The sequence below is a fragment of the Sarcophilus harrisii genome, chromosome 5 (genome assembly GCF_902635505.1).
Source record: "Sarcophilus harrisii chromosome 5, mSarHar1.11, whole genome shotgun sequence".
NCBI classification, from domain to species: Eukaryota; Metazoa; Chordata; class Mammalia; order Dasyuromorphia; family Dasyuridae; genus Sarcophilus; species Sarcophilus harrisii.
Genome location: NC_045430.1, coordinates 149,577,696 through 149,594,272, shown reverse-complemented (window position 1 = coordinate 149,594,272; position 16,577 = coordinate 149,577,696). Strand labels below are relative to the sequence as shown.

Here is a 16,577-nt window from a genome sequence, read left to right as displayed (position 1 = left end):
TTTCATCTGTTATTTTCAACTGAGATTCAGGAAACCTGGATTCCAGTCCTGTTTCAGCCACTAATTGGCTATATGAATCTAGTAGGCATGTTACCTAATCTTTCTAGTCCTTACCTATGGAAAAAAGCATTAAAACCAGAAGACCTAATTAAGAGATTCCTTCCAATTCAAACCTTCTGTAATATTCAATTCAATATTCTTACTCTCTTCATTTGCAAGGCACATTAGGAAGCCCTGGTAAAGGAAAACAATAATGCTTTCCCTCAAGGAGTTTACAGTCTAGTGGGAGTATATGACATGTATATATACTACAGATAGAACACAAGGTAGAATGTGATAAGGACCACTTTTAACTGAGAGGATTAGGAAATTCTTTGTGGAGGAAGTGGTACCAGAGCTGGATTTGTCCACTGCATTTTCTAAAGATTCAGATGAATACTATTTTGGTATGAGCCCAATTGATATGCCTGGAAATAATGTAGGAATAAATATCTCCCCACCATCAGTGAATTGAAAAAAAAAATAATTAGGACAACAAAGATAACATGAACAAATAAAATTCAGGTTGGACCTATTTCTCTTCCCCCTAAATGATTACTCCTTCAACCAAAAAATTGTATAACTTTGGGTCCAAATAGACAAAAAGTTGTGATTAAAAACCTTTTCAATGCCTTAAGCAACCTGTTTCTTGAGCCTCAGAGAAGTGGATAATATCCAGTCTCTGTAAGAGTTCCTCTTTATGGATGATAGTTCAGGCTAGATCTATCAAGAATTAAAAAGCAGTTAATTTATGCAAAATAATCTTTTTATTTTTCACAATTACTTGTTCGTTTAATCTTGTTTAATAAAGTGTTGAAATTTTCCCAATTACAGTAAAAAAAAATTTGTTTCTAAAATTTTTGAGTTCTAGGTTCTCCTCCTTATCCCTACCCACAATTAAGAAATCACTTGTGAAGTTATGCAAAACACTTCCAAAAAAGTCAAGTTGTGAAAAAAAAAAAACATAACTCTCCCACTCTGATGAAAATAAAAACCCTTGAGAATAATTAAGTTTTAAAAAGAGAGAGAGAGAGAAATCTTTTATGCAAAATATGCAAAATAATCTTATATCCTTTGACTTTGGAGGTTTTCCTGAGGCACTCAGAAAAATGGAAATCTCTCTGCAAAGAGTTCATCCCCTAGAATCTACTTATAGAAAATAGTTGCTCTTGGCCTAGAGGAACCTACAGAACTTAAAGAAACTCTCCTAGAATTACTATGGAGACCAAAGAAACTATCTTTTAAGGAAAAAAGCATGAAACTAAAAATTTGCTCACTTTTAAGGCAGGTGGATCATGATCACTCTTCTGCACTGAGCATAAGGAAAGTTAAAGTTTTGTAAAACATGGAGTGCATAAGTGCTCTTTCTTCCAGGCAATCAGACTGTCTTGGGATCCATCCATTTTCCATTTTATATTAAATCATTACATATTTATAGCACTGCTTCTATGTACAAGGGTCCATGTATCATATGAGGCACTTCTTTTTCCAAGAAAAAAGCCCACCTATTTTGGTAGCAGGCTTAATTTTTATCATGAAATCTCTACCAGATATACTGAAAGTTTATCTGGAGCACAACAAGGACTTGTTTATTTGGCCATGGTTCTGTGCTAGATCCTTTAAAAGCCAAAGCAAGGAGACAGAAATACTTCCTTCCTGGGTAAACTTTCCTGCCATTTTGATTTGGAAGACTCTTCCTGTTTAATTTTCATTGATCTCTCTTTTCTGCCACACCATCACTCCCATCCAAAATCACTAAGTCAGAATCAGTCAACATTTACTATTTCTTCAACACTGCTCTAGTTGACTTGACTTTGCTGGTCATTTTGGAGGGACACAAAAGAACCATCAGATAAGTCAGAATTCCTGCCCACAAAGAAATTAGTTGAGGGAAACAAAAATATACATTAATAGATTTGTGTATAATAGGACATTCATATACACACACATATGAAACAGGAAAGTGAAACAATCTATCATTATAGCTTATGCTATGTGATAGAATTTAATGGAAGTTCAGCTAAGAAATGAGTGTGATCTCAGAATGTGTTCAGTTGTGTCTGACTATGATCTCATTTAGGGTTTTCTCAGCAAAGATACTAAAATGGTTTGCCATTTTCTTCTTTAATTTATTTTACTGATGAGGAAACTGAGGCAAACTAGGTTAAGTGATTTCCCCAGGATCACACAGCTAGTGACTGAGAGCAGGTTTGAACTCAGGTCTCTCTGACTCTAGAATTAGGAAGATTGTTTCCTGCCTTAGAACATATCTGGAACACTGGAACCCAATTGGGCTCCAAGCCCCTGAATTTTAAGACAGATCTTGATTAGCTGGTAAGTGTCCAGAAAAGAATCAAGGAAGACAGTGAAAAGCCTCCATCATCATGATGTGGCAGAATTGATTGAAGGAACTAGGAATATTTAGCCTGGAAAAGATTTAGGGGGCACAGAATAGCTGTTTTCAAGTCTCTAAATATCTGTAATATGGCAGAGGAGTTATACTTGTTCTTTTTAGCTCTAAAGAGTAGGTAAAAATGATAAAGAGGTAATGTAAAGAAACACAGGCTTAAAAGGAAAGCTGTCCAGAAGTGGAATGAATTGCCCAAGAAGTAAGATAGCTTTATGGTTAGTTGTTGGGTTTGATATATAAGGGATTCTTCTTTGGGTTGGACCAGAGCAAAGCTTCTTATCTTTTTTTGTGTCCTTGGTGAGTCTGGTGAGCCCATGTTCCTCCTCTGGATAATGTTTTCAAATGCATAAAATAAAATAATATGATTACAAAGGAAACCAATTATATTGAAATACAGTTATCAAAATATTTTCTTGAGACTCTTAGTTAAGAACCCCTAGATCTCACTCTTGAGATTCTGGAATAGAGGCTTAGACAGGCAGAAAATGATGAATGAAGGAAGTGGGGCTTTATCTGGTCCTAAAAAATGGATAGGATTTGGAAGGGGGAGAAATCAAGAGGAAAGGAACATTTTGAAATTAGAACATTTCAAAAGTACCTGATGTTCACTTCTCAAGCACAGAAGTAGGCATTTTAGAGTAAGAATACAAAAGTGAAATAGTCTCTGCCTTTAGAGAACTTCCATTCTATTGAGTGATAAGAATGGTAACTATTACAAGATAAATGCCAAGTAAATACAAAATTATTTAGGAGAAAGAATTAATAGTGAATGGAATCAGGAAAGACTTCTTTAAAGAGATGACACCTCATCTGAGCCTTCAATGGAGCCAAGAAGTGATGGATGATTAGGAAGGGCATTCAGACATGGAGGGACAGGCTATACAAAGATATGGAGGCTGGAGATGGACTATTATGTAAAGAGACATAGATCAGTCAGCTAGAACATAATGTTTGAGGGAAAATAAAAGGGGTTTCCATGCCAATCAGAGTGGTTTATATTTTATTCTCAAGTTAAGAGCCACTGGTACTTCTTGAGCGGAGGAGAGTGACATGATCAGACCTGTGTTTCAGGGCTATTTGGCAGCTGTGAAGAAGCTGGATTGGAGATGGAAGATCCTGATGCAATGAGACCAATTAAGAAGTTATTACAGTAGTCTGAGCAACAGCAACTTTGTTGAGAGACAAGAACGAAAATAGTGCTTACAAGAGTAGATAGTGAAGAGAACCACCTAATTGTAGAGTTCATGTTATAGAGTAGGAAAAAATTCAGTCGGTTAGAAAGAACCAAATTATGAAGGTTGTGTGTAAGACAATGCAATTGATTAGGACAAGTTCAATAGAAATTAGGAGTAGATTATAACCTTCCAGTTGAAGAAACTCAGCACCCATGGAGTTCAGCCTTCTCTGCAATTTATATAATCTTAGCTTCTAAAATGACTTGCCCAGGGTCATGCTGGCAATATGTATCAGAGACAGGTCTTCTTGGCTCTCCAAATACTTCATCACACTGCTTCTTCTGTGATCAGTGCAGATTCATTATATGTTCCTCAACATGGTAATGGAATGATAAAAGTGATATTTCAGTAAGATTTCTGGCATTGAAGAAATTGAGGTCAGGGAGATTATTTAGGAGGCTGTCAGTAATGCAGGAATGAAGTGATGAAAAAGACATAAATTAACATGCTGACAATAGAGGAGAAGGGGTAAATTCAAGACACATTTTGAAGGAACAAACAAGAGGATTTGATGACATATTGGATACAAAGAAATGAAGGTGAGTGAAGGATCAAAACTGACTCCAGATTTTCTCACCAAGGAAATTGATGCCAATATTTTAAATGGAAAAGTCAAGAAAAACCTTCTACAGGCAGGGTGGAAGTTGGGATCAATTTACTATTGAATGTGCTGAATTTTAGGTGACAATGAAACATCTTAGAGAGAAGACTGCCTGTAAACAGTTAAAAATTAGAAACTGCAGCAAAGATGAGAACTCATAGCTAGAAATATAGATTTGGGAGTATAGAGACAACTCTATAAGACTCATGTTATAGAGCAATTGCTAATCCATATTGGCACTGAAATTTTACCCTAATAAAAATCATAGATCAATTCTCCTACACACACACATACACACTCATACACATACACACATACGCATATGAACAAAAAGGGAGTATAGCAAATAGAACCTTTGAGATGCCCACTGTTATTGGTGAGGAGGAAGGTGGTCAGTCAAAAATAAGGAGCAATCAAAGACATAGGAAGAGAATTAAAATATTATATACAGGTTTATCCCACCCAGTTTTGTTAATTTTTTCCACAAAAATGTGGCTTTAGGTGAAATAGTAGGGAAGGGGACAATTAATATAGAGCAACATAATAGGAGATACTTTGAAGGGAGTAGGAATGGCAAACATTTAGATAGAGCACCATGGTGATTCCTAAGGAAGTAGAGAGAAGTGGGAGTCCTGGATACTCTATCCATAAGAGATATAAATACAGAACATATAGGCAAATGCTAGATAAAGCAACTGAGATAGCCCAGGATAAGTGAGCTGGGGAATTGGGTAGAAAGGAAGGAAGACTTTGAGAAGGTAGCAGGCTAACTAGGTGAGGAAGATGCTCTTCTGAATTGCCAGGAAGGCCCAGAGAAAGAGTAAAACATCGAACAGGAAGAACTCAACTGATTTCCAGTGAATGGACTAATTGCAATGTTAAAATAAAATTTCTTTATTTAAAATGGGAAGATTGGTCTATAACTTGTTAATAATAGCAGCCTTGACTGAGACAACTTTATACAAAGTATTCATGTAGAGTCATGGAAGCTACAAAAGGATAAATTCAAGAAGGCAATGAAAAAAATACTGGGGAGGGAGGGGTGGTCAATAGACCCGTTTTCCAATCTTTGCTCTTCCACCCAAAACTGGGGCTCTGAGCAGGTCATTGCACCAATTTGCTTCAGTTTCATATTTAGAAAATGAGAGGTTTGAACTAGATGGCCACTGAGGTCTCTTCCAGCCATGTAATCCTATAAGGAGGGCACAATAGAAAATGTTTCAAAAAAGTTGAGAATGATGAGAACTGAGGGAAAAAACAAAACAAAACAAAACAAAAAAACATTGGATTTCATTTACCCTTTAAATGCATGTGAATTAAAACTAACTTGGTTTGGAGAATTTTGTAATATACCTCATGATAATTGGATACACTCTGGAGTATTACAAAAACATCATTGGGAATCACTTACCATCATTAAATTGGCAAGATGAACTCAGCCTTGCAAACAGTCTCCAGCCCTATTGAGCTCAGGGAAAAAAAAATTGAATCTGTCTGCCAAACTTATGATCATGGGTCCCATTCTCATTTACCAGGGCCACTGCCTAATTCTTTCTGCTGTGTCCCAGGAGTCTGCAGATTGCAGCCACACATGAAGTTCTACTACATGGGCAGATTCCCAGAGAAAACTGAATGGAAATAGAATGAGAAACAGAATAGGATAGATTTTTTTCAGGTCCAGTGCTTAATTTCCTCACGTGTCCTGAAGACTTCTAGTCCAGGAATTGTTTTTCTTTACTTACTAGCTACATAAATTAAAACTGATGGTGGGTATATACTGAAAGCTCAAGGACACTTAAACCCCTTTTTGACTTCTTTATCAATAGCTGTGTGCTGTGCTGCTTTCCCTTTCTGTGTGGGACTTGGGGGTCTGGGAGACCTGGGAGTCCAAGACTTATCTCCAACTCTAACTAGCTATGTGACCCTGGACAAGTCATTTAATGGATTTGGGCCTCAGTTTCTTCATCTCTAAAATGAGATGAATGAACTTAATCTAACCTCTGAAGTCCTTTCCAATTCTAAATCTGCGATTGTGAGATCTTTAGGATCTTAGGAAAGATACCAGTCTTTCTTTCATGACTCATTTTAATTCATTGTTTATGTGCCCTTGCTCCATTTTATAGTAACCATTTGGATGTTACTGTTTAGGGGATGGGGTAGTTCCCATGATCTCCAAAATGAAAAAGCAAATAATAGTGTAGGAGGGACTTCCTCCTGAGCCAGGAAAAAGTTGCTTCATTTGGCGCTAGGAACAAATTAAGACAGATCTAAGCTTTCTTTCAGGTTCTGTAATTTGAATTGATACTAGTTGGCCAATATGGTTAGATGCTTAAATGCCTTGTTGTAGTTTGTTTGTTTGTTTTTCCCTAGATAAGGATCCCTTATTGGGAAGTGTTATCTATGAGAATACCTATTCTGGTACATTCAAAAAGCATGCATTTCCTCATTGTTGATCTGCCTTGGTAGAGGAACTTACCTCATCTGGGAGGTCTCTATAGCAATAAAATTATAGATATAGCCCTATCACTATCTCTATATGCAATCATAGACCTGGGAGCATGAATTGACACTAAATGGGAATGTTACTTACGAAAGCTAATTATATTGGAAACTATTGAAAGGAAACACATCTGTTTCTATCCCTCCCCAAAGAACACATTTTACCAATTAGTTGTTGAACAGAGAATTGCTTATTTACTCCATTTCCCCTAAACCTTTGCAGTGACCATAATAAACTGACTACTCCAGGTGTGTTTTTAAAAAATCAAGTCTTTCAAAACGCAGACTTAACACAACAGATGAGTTAGGATGATTACCTTAAAATGGATTCTTTACAGAAGACTTCAATGTAGATTTTAATTTACACATTACTTTACAAGACCCCAGCTATTTTGGAAAGAAAGGTGCCACCTGTGCATAGTTGTATAATAGAAAGTATCTTGAGGTTCTTTCTTCTAATTAGAGAATTAGAGATTCAAGTGAAATTGGGGAGGAGAGGAGAGCTTATTGGAAAAACAGTCCTCTTCCGACTCTTGCCTGGGACATGGAAAAGAACCATTGATCCCAATGTGGGGAATAAGAACTCGTCACTCACACTTCCTAATTTGGCTATCCTTTCAGCATCTCCCCACATGACACTGCTCCCTGCTATCACACCATTCATTTCACCATCACCCTTTCTTTTGTACCAACCAAAAACAGTGTAGAAATGTGCATTGAACCTAAATGCCCTTCTGAAAAGGTCCACCTCTCTCCCACCATCTGAATATGCCCCAAACTTAGACAGTTGAATATCTGGCCATTAACTTTAAGACTCTAATTCTAAAGTTCTTGATCTAAATTCCATAAACTTGAGGGACAGGGGCATGTTTTGGGATTTTTTTTAGAAATTACTTTAATAGAATTAGTTTCCTTTGTAATCTTATGTATTTTATTTAGACCTTTGAAAACACTTTGGGAAAAGGTACATAGACTTCTACTAATGGTCAAAGAGGTCCATGACATGACAGGTTTTAAGAAAACTTGCTCTAATTCTTTTATAAACAAATCCAGTAAGATGATTAACACTCAGCCATTCATGTTGATGAATGAGTTTTTGATCTTTTCTCAAGAATAGCTATTATGGGGGCTAAGAATATGAATATATCAGGAGTTTCTTTGGAAGGGGAAGAGGTAAGGATGGTATGGTGGCCTCTGACAAAAGAATGAAACAAGTTTCCTTCATTTGCTTTACAGTTGTGTCTAAGATAAGCAAGTTGTCAAACCTTTTCTAGCTTAAATTTGAAATCTCAATTGAAATTATTCCTCATATCATATGTTTTTTCATCCAACTGCTACTGCTAACTGGCTAACTTCACATTACTGAGGCATCCCTGACTTCTAAAGAGTCCAGTGAATTGAGATGGGAAGGGATGCGGTACTTCTTGCCTTTTCTTCCTTTCTCTTCCCTTCCCTTCCCATTTAATGTATTTACAAGTGGGATCAAATTTAAGTCTATATATTGACTTTTTAAAAGATAATAAACTTATTTATGCTATATTTTTATTTTGTTAAACATTTCCTTATTGCATTTTAATCCTATTTGTACTATACTCAGCAGTTTTGAAACTGTGAACTTGACACCTTTGGTGAAGATCAACACTTTTGTGGTTCAAGGCTAGCTGTGCTGACAACACTTGCCTCACTTCACTGGGAAAGTCTGCAGCCTTTACCACAACTTAATATTCAGGTAGGGAACTAGTAGTCAGCCCATCAGTCAGCAAACAGTTTATTAAGTGCTTAATATGTGCCAAGCTGCTAGGTGGTGCAGTAGATAGAGTGCCCAGACTGAAGTCAAGAAGATTCATCTTCCTAAATTCAAATCTGGCCCCAGATACTTAATTATGTGATCCTGGGCAAGTCACTTATTCCTGCCTCCATTTTCTTCCATTTCTTCATCTGTAAAATGAGCTGGAGAAGGAATTGGCAAAGCACTCCAGTATCTTTCCCAAAAAAACACTAAATGGAACTACTGTGTGGTAGAGGTACTTCTAATAGATGAAGGGCGGACAGAAAAAGAGATGAAAAGCTAAATCCACTTGTTAGATGAAGAATGGCACATTGGAAAGAAAGCTGGACTTAATCATCAAAGAAGCTTGAAATTCATTCCAAGCTCTGTTGCTTTCTAACCATGTGACCATGGACAAATCATTTAGTGTCTCTCTGGGCTACAGTCTCTGTTAAAAGTTGATGAGTTCACTTTTGGAAATTCTTGTGAATGTCCTGCAGGTAGTTAGGAATGTAAGACTGGAGTTTAGAGGAAAGATTGATGCTGAATAGAAAGATGGATTTAAGTGATAACTGAAATCATGGCAATGAATGAGATCAACAAAAGAAAAGGACACATACACTAGGAGGGAGAGGAAGGACCAGAAAAAGATTTGAACCCAGAAGACCCCAAAATACTAGTCAGATCAATTAGTACCAGAAAAGAATAATATCAGGGAAACCAAAGAGAGAAGAGATCCTGAAAAAGGGAGGTCAGATGCTAGAACAAGGTCAGAGGAGAGGAGAGCAGATCACTGGATTTAGCAATTAAGAAGATATAAAAGCAGATTTAGTTAAGTGTTAGAGTTGAAAGCCAGATTGTAAGGGATTGAGTAGTGTGTAAATAATGGAGAAAGAGAAATAATGAAAATTCTCTTGATTTTTCCAAGGACTTTCGACTGTGTCCCTAATTCACTTAGCACTGTGGGCATAATCAGTATTGCCTTTGTTCCAAGGTCTAGCTTCATACTTAAAGAAAACAATGAGCTTTGTGAATTAGTAAATGGAGGATGAGGGAATCTTGAAGAAAGCCACTCCTCCAAATTTCAAAAAAGCCTAGAACCTTTTCATCCTCCTCTAAAGCCAGGAATAGAGTGGAAACTAGTCTCTTAGAATTGGAGTTCTTTCTATAGTAATGCAGGATCCCAGTCCAGATCTTAGAACTCTTGAGTCAAATGTTTTTTTCCAGTTTTCTTTTGCCCCTCTGGGGAGAGTGGAATAAAAGTTCATCCTGAGGAAGTTGGACTTTATTCTATAAGTAAGTAGTAGGGAACCACTGAAGGTTGATGAGCAGAGGAGTGACCTGTTAAGTATTGTAGGAAAATTCAGCTAGTGGCAGTTTTAAGTATTAAATTTCTTTGATCTAACTATTACAAGTGTATATGGTTTGAAATATAACTAGTTAAACTAGAAGTGTAGGAACTATGGCTTCAAAATAGAGATTTCAGCCTCAACTTTTCTCCAACTTCTCTATAGATAAAATTAGTCTAAAATGCCATTCTGCTACATGGTGCCATTCTAGACTGCAATTAGGATAGGGGGAGGGGAATGAGTCAGTAGCTCAGTTCTCCCACTGCAAAATATATTCATGGGGCACAGCTTTCTACACTAGAAAGAGAAGAAATTTCAAATTTCAAAGATCTTATGACTCCCAGGTTATTTTGGTCTAAATAATTTTCTTATCTTTTGCTTAAAATTTCCAGTTTGAGATCCCACAACTTCCAAATCTCTATATGTATTTCAAGTTTGTTCCCTCCTAAAACTTTAAAATAAGGACTTTAAGTGAAGAGAAAAGAAGGGAGAACCTGAAATCTTAACATCTTTTTACTCTAATAGCTATTTTCTTTGTTTTTATTTGAACTTTTTCTGCTCATAAGCTATAAAAATGATCTAAACAAAATGGCCTATTGTATATAATCCTGGGAGAATTCTGAATCCATACCACATAATTTATCATCATTCTAATGAAAAAGTCCCATCACATGCTGATGATAAGAATAGTACATTTAAACTAATTTTAAACATTCACCTAAATCAGAAATAATTAAAAAGAAAGAATCTAACATGGAAAAGTAATATACAGTCCAAAGGAAAGCATAACAATTTTTTTTTTTTTGGTATAATCCTTGCCAGTCCTTTTTCCCACTAGTACAGATAATCAAGAATGGATTACATGTACATTTCCTTTCAACTTCATCTTAGACCTCTTCTGACCAATCCCCATACTAACATCTCTTCTCCTCCACATTTCTCTTGTATATATTTCTCATGCTGTTCTGGAAGAGAAATTGTCCTTTTTAATAGCCTGCCCTGCTGGCATGTCCAACCTTTCCAGAAACCACCTGATGGCTCTCTCTGCTCTCCAGTGTTGAGCACAGCTGTGGGAGCACAGAGAAGACAGTGTTTGCTCCTGGCTGTGACAGTTGTTTTGCTCTTCTCATGGGTTGCAGTGCCCTGAAACACTTCATTCCTCTAATAATAAACTTTTAAAAAAAAGTAAAAAGGCAGAGACAGGATGTGCAAAGAGCCAATATGTCCATCTTTAGGATAAAACTGTTGAAAATATTAGTTTGAGTGAGATGATATTTCTACTTCATCACTCAAGATCTATGGAGTCAGATCATTACTCTTACCCCCAATTAGTTTTGCAAAAACACAATGTCAAGTGAAACTGTTCCAGTTTCATAAAAACTGCTTTATGAGGGCAATGATGTTACAGCAGGATTTGAGGATTTTATTGTGGGATTTGATTATATCATGTTCAGATTAGTAGGAAATTATAGAGCAATCTGAATATGAGATTTGTCCATTTTGTGTTTCATCTTTATATGTGTTCATCAGAGCATTATCGAATCCAGTCTCCTTTATTTTACAGATAAAGAAACTAAAGTCAAAAGACTCAAGTAAACTGCCTGTTCATTTAAGTTTTAAATGACATAATCATAGGATCATAGCTGTAGATGTAGATAGGACTTTAGAGGTCACCGAAAGTTCTAGATAAGTTGTATAGGGCAGCTAGGTGGCACAGCTAGAGTACCAGCCCTGGAATCGGGAGGACATGAAATCAGAACTGGCTTCAGACACCTGATACTAGCTGTGTGACACTGAACAAGTCACTTGATTTCTCCTCTCCCCCCAAAGCAAAGATTTTTTTTTGCATGATTTTTCCCAAGGTCACACAAATGACAGAGCAAAGATTCATTCCCGGGTCCTTCTAATTTTGAATCTAATGATTTTTTAATCTTTCTACTCTTCTATATTAAGTGATTTGTTCAAGACAACGTAAGACAGTAAAACAGAGCTGGGATTTGAATCCAAGTCTCGTGATTCCAAAAATGCTACTCTGCCCACAACACTACCCTGCTAATAAATTAGATTTATTCAACTCTTGTTCTCATGTCTGTGATTACAGCACTGGCATCCTCTAAGGACATTTGCACAGTATTGTAGAATTCTCAGATAACAGGATCTTCAAATACCTTAACTAGAAAGAACCAGAGAATGTGTCCAAAATCTTCCTTTTACATATGAAGAAACTAGTCAAGAGTAGTAAAATCACTTACCTTCATCACACAGCTAGTTTGTAAGACAGCCAACATTAGGAAACTGGTCTCCTGAATCTGGTCCACTCTTCCTACCCCCTCCCCATCCCACTCCCCCACACACAGATTACCCTTCCAACACCCTTCTAATTTAAAAAAAAAAAAAAAAACTGTCCAAAAAAATATATTTAAACACTTATTTCATCATTATTTCAACAGGTCATAAACACAAAGTTCATTTCAGTTCAATAAATATGGATTAAGCAATTACTTTGTGCAAGACTCCATGCCCAGGAGCTGGGGATGCAGAAATGAAAACTAACACAGACCTCTTTCCCTTTGAGTACTATCAGAATCAATCTGTCCAAAACAAGTCTTAGTATGCAGCAGTGCTGTTATGTGTGACCAGGGGCTTTAGGACTTGCACTGATTTAGGAAGCCATGACTACCCTGTCAGTAAACATGTTCCAAAATGATTTATATTCTAATGGATTTTAGTCATAACTAAGTTAACTGTTGATAAGACCAAATTACGTATACTAAGGCAGTGACAAAAAGATCAGAGGAACAAGTGTGAGGACCTTCAAGTTCTGGTCCTAGTTCTGTGACTTAGGACAAAACATTTCATCTCTCCTAATTTCAGTTTCTTCATCTCTAGCAAAATATACATACTTTTATGGCTGTTTTTCCTCTTTGTTAAAATGAGAAGGTTAGATTAGATGATCTTTAAGACCTCCCCCAACTACCTGTGTTTTTATGAGACTCTATGAGTTAGGTTCTGTGAGAAAATACAAAGAAATAAAAATTGGAAGTTGGAATACACAAGCTGGTAAACATGAACCCTTCACAAAATAACTTAGAAAAGTACAAATTAATACCACGTAAGCATATTGTCTGTGAAGATACCTAACGTGAAAGAATAATCAGGGTGTAGTAGTGCTGATCAAACAATATTTTCTGAATGAGTTTTGCTTCCAGAGAACAGAGCTGTAGCAAAGAATAGGTGAACAGGTTTTTGCCCTAAGGTGCCAATATTTAGGGCAAAATGATAGCAGACATAAAGGACTGGCCTTGACACCTAACTGGCAAAAATAATTTAAAAACTGCCAATGTCATGCTTCTTCCTTTGCTTTCCTCCCATTCCAGGAGTCAATTCCTCTCATCTAGCCTCATCTGGTTACTTCCTAACCAAGGAAAAGTCTCCCCACCTTCAGCCTTATAGTACCCCAAAGTCTCTGCCAAGAATCTAGTGGTTTACTGTCTCTTTTTTACCTACTGGGAAAAATTATTAATGGTCTTCTTCCCCTATGACACTCTGTATCTCCTTAGTATTTAATGTATTTAAAAACATTGTTCTTAGAAAGGGTACATGGCACATAAAAAAGTCAAGAATCACTGTTTCTAGTACCATACATAAATTGCCAAGATGATAACACTGTGCATAGGTAGAAGAAATTCCTACCAGGAGCCAATCGCTTACATCCTTGATTGGACACGAGTCCAGTCCAAATAAAAGTTGGCTACTTGTGTTGCATTTATTCTCCCTCTAGTGATGAATAGATAGGTAGGTACATACATACATACATACATATATACATACACGGATATTTGGGTAGACATATAAATGTCAACTATTTTTACCTTCATATGCAATGAAAATGATGAGAAGCAAAAGATAGACAATGCAGCTCAGAAACTTGCCTAGGCACAAGTGATACCCATGGGTTCAAGTTTATCACAATGAACTAGAAATAGATGATGCAGCATATTGTTTTTACTAATAGAAGACACCCTGTAAATGTGTTCTCAAAAGAGCAATAGAATTGGTAATCAAATGTGATATTCCCCATTATCAACATAGCCTTTGTTAAATGTATTGATTTATATATAGTGATAGTGAAGTTATACATTATTTAATGACCCACCAATAAGAACTCTCTTCCTCATTTTTTTCTCTCCTATCAGGTTTTTCCAAGCCTGATTCGGCATGTAAATATGTGCTTAAGTCTTTCCAAATGTTTTAGTTCAGAGATATCAAATATGAAGTTGCAATATTCCCTCTTCCCTCTCAATGAAATTAAACTGTGGGAAATATTTAATAAAAATAAACTAGAATGCAATTGAATTTAGATAATATTAATGTGTGGTTTTCTAAGTCAATATGCCACATGAAGGTATCCTTATGAACAGCATAATGCCCTTCCTTTCTTTTATATTTGGATTTAAAAGCACAGATTTCCTATTTTTTCTTGATTTGTTTAGTGTAAGGGTTTTTGTTTGTTTTGTTTTGGCAAATTGGTCATTTCTGCAAAAGAGCAATCAGCCCTGGTTTTGCTTTGTGCAAAACAAGAGTTTAATAAAGACTTGAGCTTAATTTTCCACTCCTTGCCAATGATTAATAGTAGATTAATGTGAAGGACTGTTGGAGTCTGGAGCACAATTTCCACAGATGTGAGGGCTAATTTCGTTGTTACTGATGCAGAAACATCTATTCCCTATAAATTTACAAACAGATTTGGTGAGAGCTGATAACCTCTGGTCGATTCTGAAAGGAAGCTTTGGGGCATTCTGGATTAGCACTTGCAGTATAGTGTGATCAGCAGAGCACTGTACTCTGTTCTTCATCTGTAAAATGGAGATTATAATATCTCTCCTACCTATTTCACGGCTTGTTGTATGGATCAGATGAGATGAAAATATCTTAGAATATATAAAGATTTATATGTAAGACACTATTGTATTGTGTAACTGATTGATCATATATATAAGTGTATATATAAATAAGCAATATGATATAAATAATTATCATAGGTGACCATAAAAGGAATAGGGTATTCAAAATGCTTAGGTTTATAAAGATTTCATGGAAAAGGTGGTCTTTGAGCTGATCCTTGAAAGAAGCTAGGGATTCTAAAAACATGAGATGAGGCAGAGTATATTTCAAACATTCAAAATGAACATTAGAGCTATATTGGTTTAACTGAAGTGTAAATATCTTATGATATATCTTAGTATATAGTGTTATAATTAGGGCCAAGGAAATAAAATTCAGAGAATCCTGACAATTCTTGGACTTGTCAATAGTTTAAACTCAACTAAGCTTAAAGCTAATTAGCATGAATAATTATATTTAAAAATAAGCTACCAAGTATGTGCCTCTTCCCAACAGCAGGTCTGATTTCCATCTACCCAAGGCCTTCCATGAATCTTGCCTTCTATTAGATTGAGAGGTCCTTGTGGGCAGACATTGACTGCCTTATTTTTCTGTTTGTATTGCCAGTGCTTAGAGATAGCACTTAATAAATGTTTATTCATTCATGCCTATCCCTTACTGCCTCTTCATAGGATTTCTGTGTTTGGATTTGTTTTGATGAAAAATTCTAAAAAGCACAGAAGGACTTATGAACCAATACAGAAGCAAGTTAGCAACCAGAATTAAATAATGACTACTACAATGGAAATGAAAAGAACAAGAAAATTAAAACTAAAACTAAAATTTTAAAAAATAAAATACCAGATAGTTATAATGACTAATATTGGCCTCATGAAAGAAATGAGGAAAAACCAATTCCTTCCTTGACAGGTTGCTGAAGAGGTTGGAGACTTATAATTCATGATTCCAAAGGACAGAACTGTAGGCATTATATAGAAATTATGGGCAAGCAGATACTGATGTAAATGTGAGTGTATATATGTTAGTATATATATAATGGACACGGGTGTTTGTATATGTGTATATGACTTCCTATTAGCTACATTTGTCCAGAAATGAAATAAGATTGTCTAGGGGAAGTAATGATTTCCTGTCATTGGCAAAGCTCAAGGAAAATTGTTGGATGACTATGTGAAAGAAGAGGCTAGTTCTTCAGGTAACTCATAGGATTGTTTTATATACATAAATGCATATGTTTTTATTCTGAACTTGACAGACAACAAACATGAACATTTTCATTTACAATGAACAGAAAAAAAAGCGGATTGCATGTGAAACCATGAATGATCTTCATTTTCTAAAAGAAAATAATAAAGTCATCACAATTATTTCAAAATTACCCTGCTTATCTGTGTCTCCCTTTGAATCTTTTTCTGTTCTCTTCTGATAATTACTTTGAAAGCTTTATTGATGTTCTTTTCTTTCTTTCCTTTCTTTCCTTTTTTGAATATCACTATTATCATATCTCCCCTTTCTTTGCCTCCCCCCCAAAAAAAATATTTTTAAGCCTTCACTTGGAATAATTAAGTATAGGCAAGTAAAACAAATACACACACATATCCCATGACATTCTGATACTTTGAAGAGGAGACCTTGGTATAAATGAGTTTTTGACAGTATGAATGATGCTATCACTTTTCTCTTGAGCCGGGGGCATAGCAAAGAAGAGAGGAAGATGATACTACTGAGGATGGAGGCAGGGAGCAGAAAAGAGAAACTGGGCTCACTGAGC

The 16,577-nt window shown here is 36.0% G+C and overlaps 1 protein-coding gene across 4 annotated transcripts in view; it reads left to right on the top strand.

Moving 5' to 3' along the window:
- ATXN7L1 (ataxin 7 like 1) overlaps positions 1 to 16,577 on the top strand; it is a 238,297-nt gene that overhangs the window by 114,083 nt on the left and 107,637 nt on the right. The window lies entirely within an intron of this gene.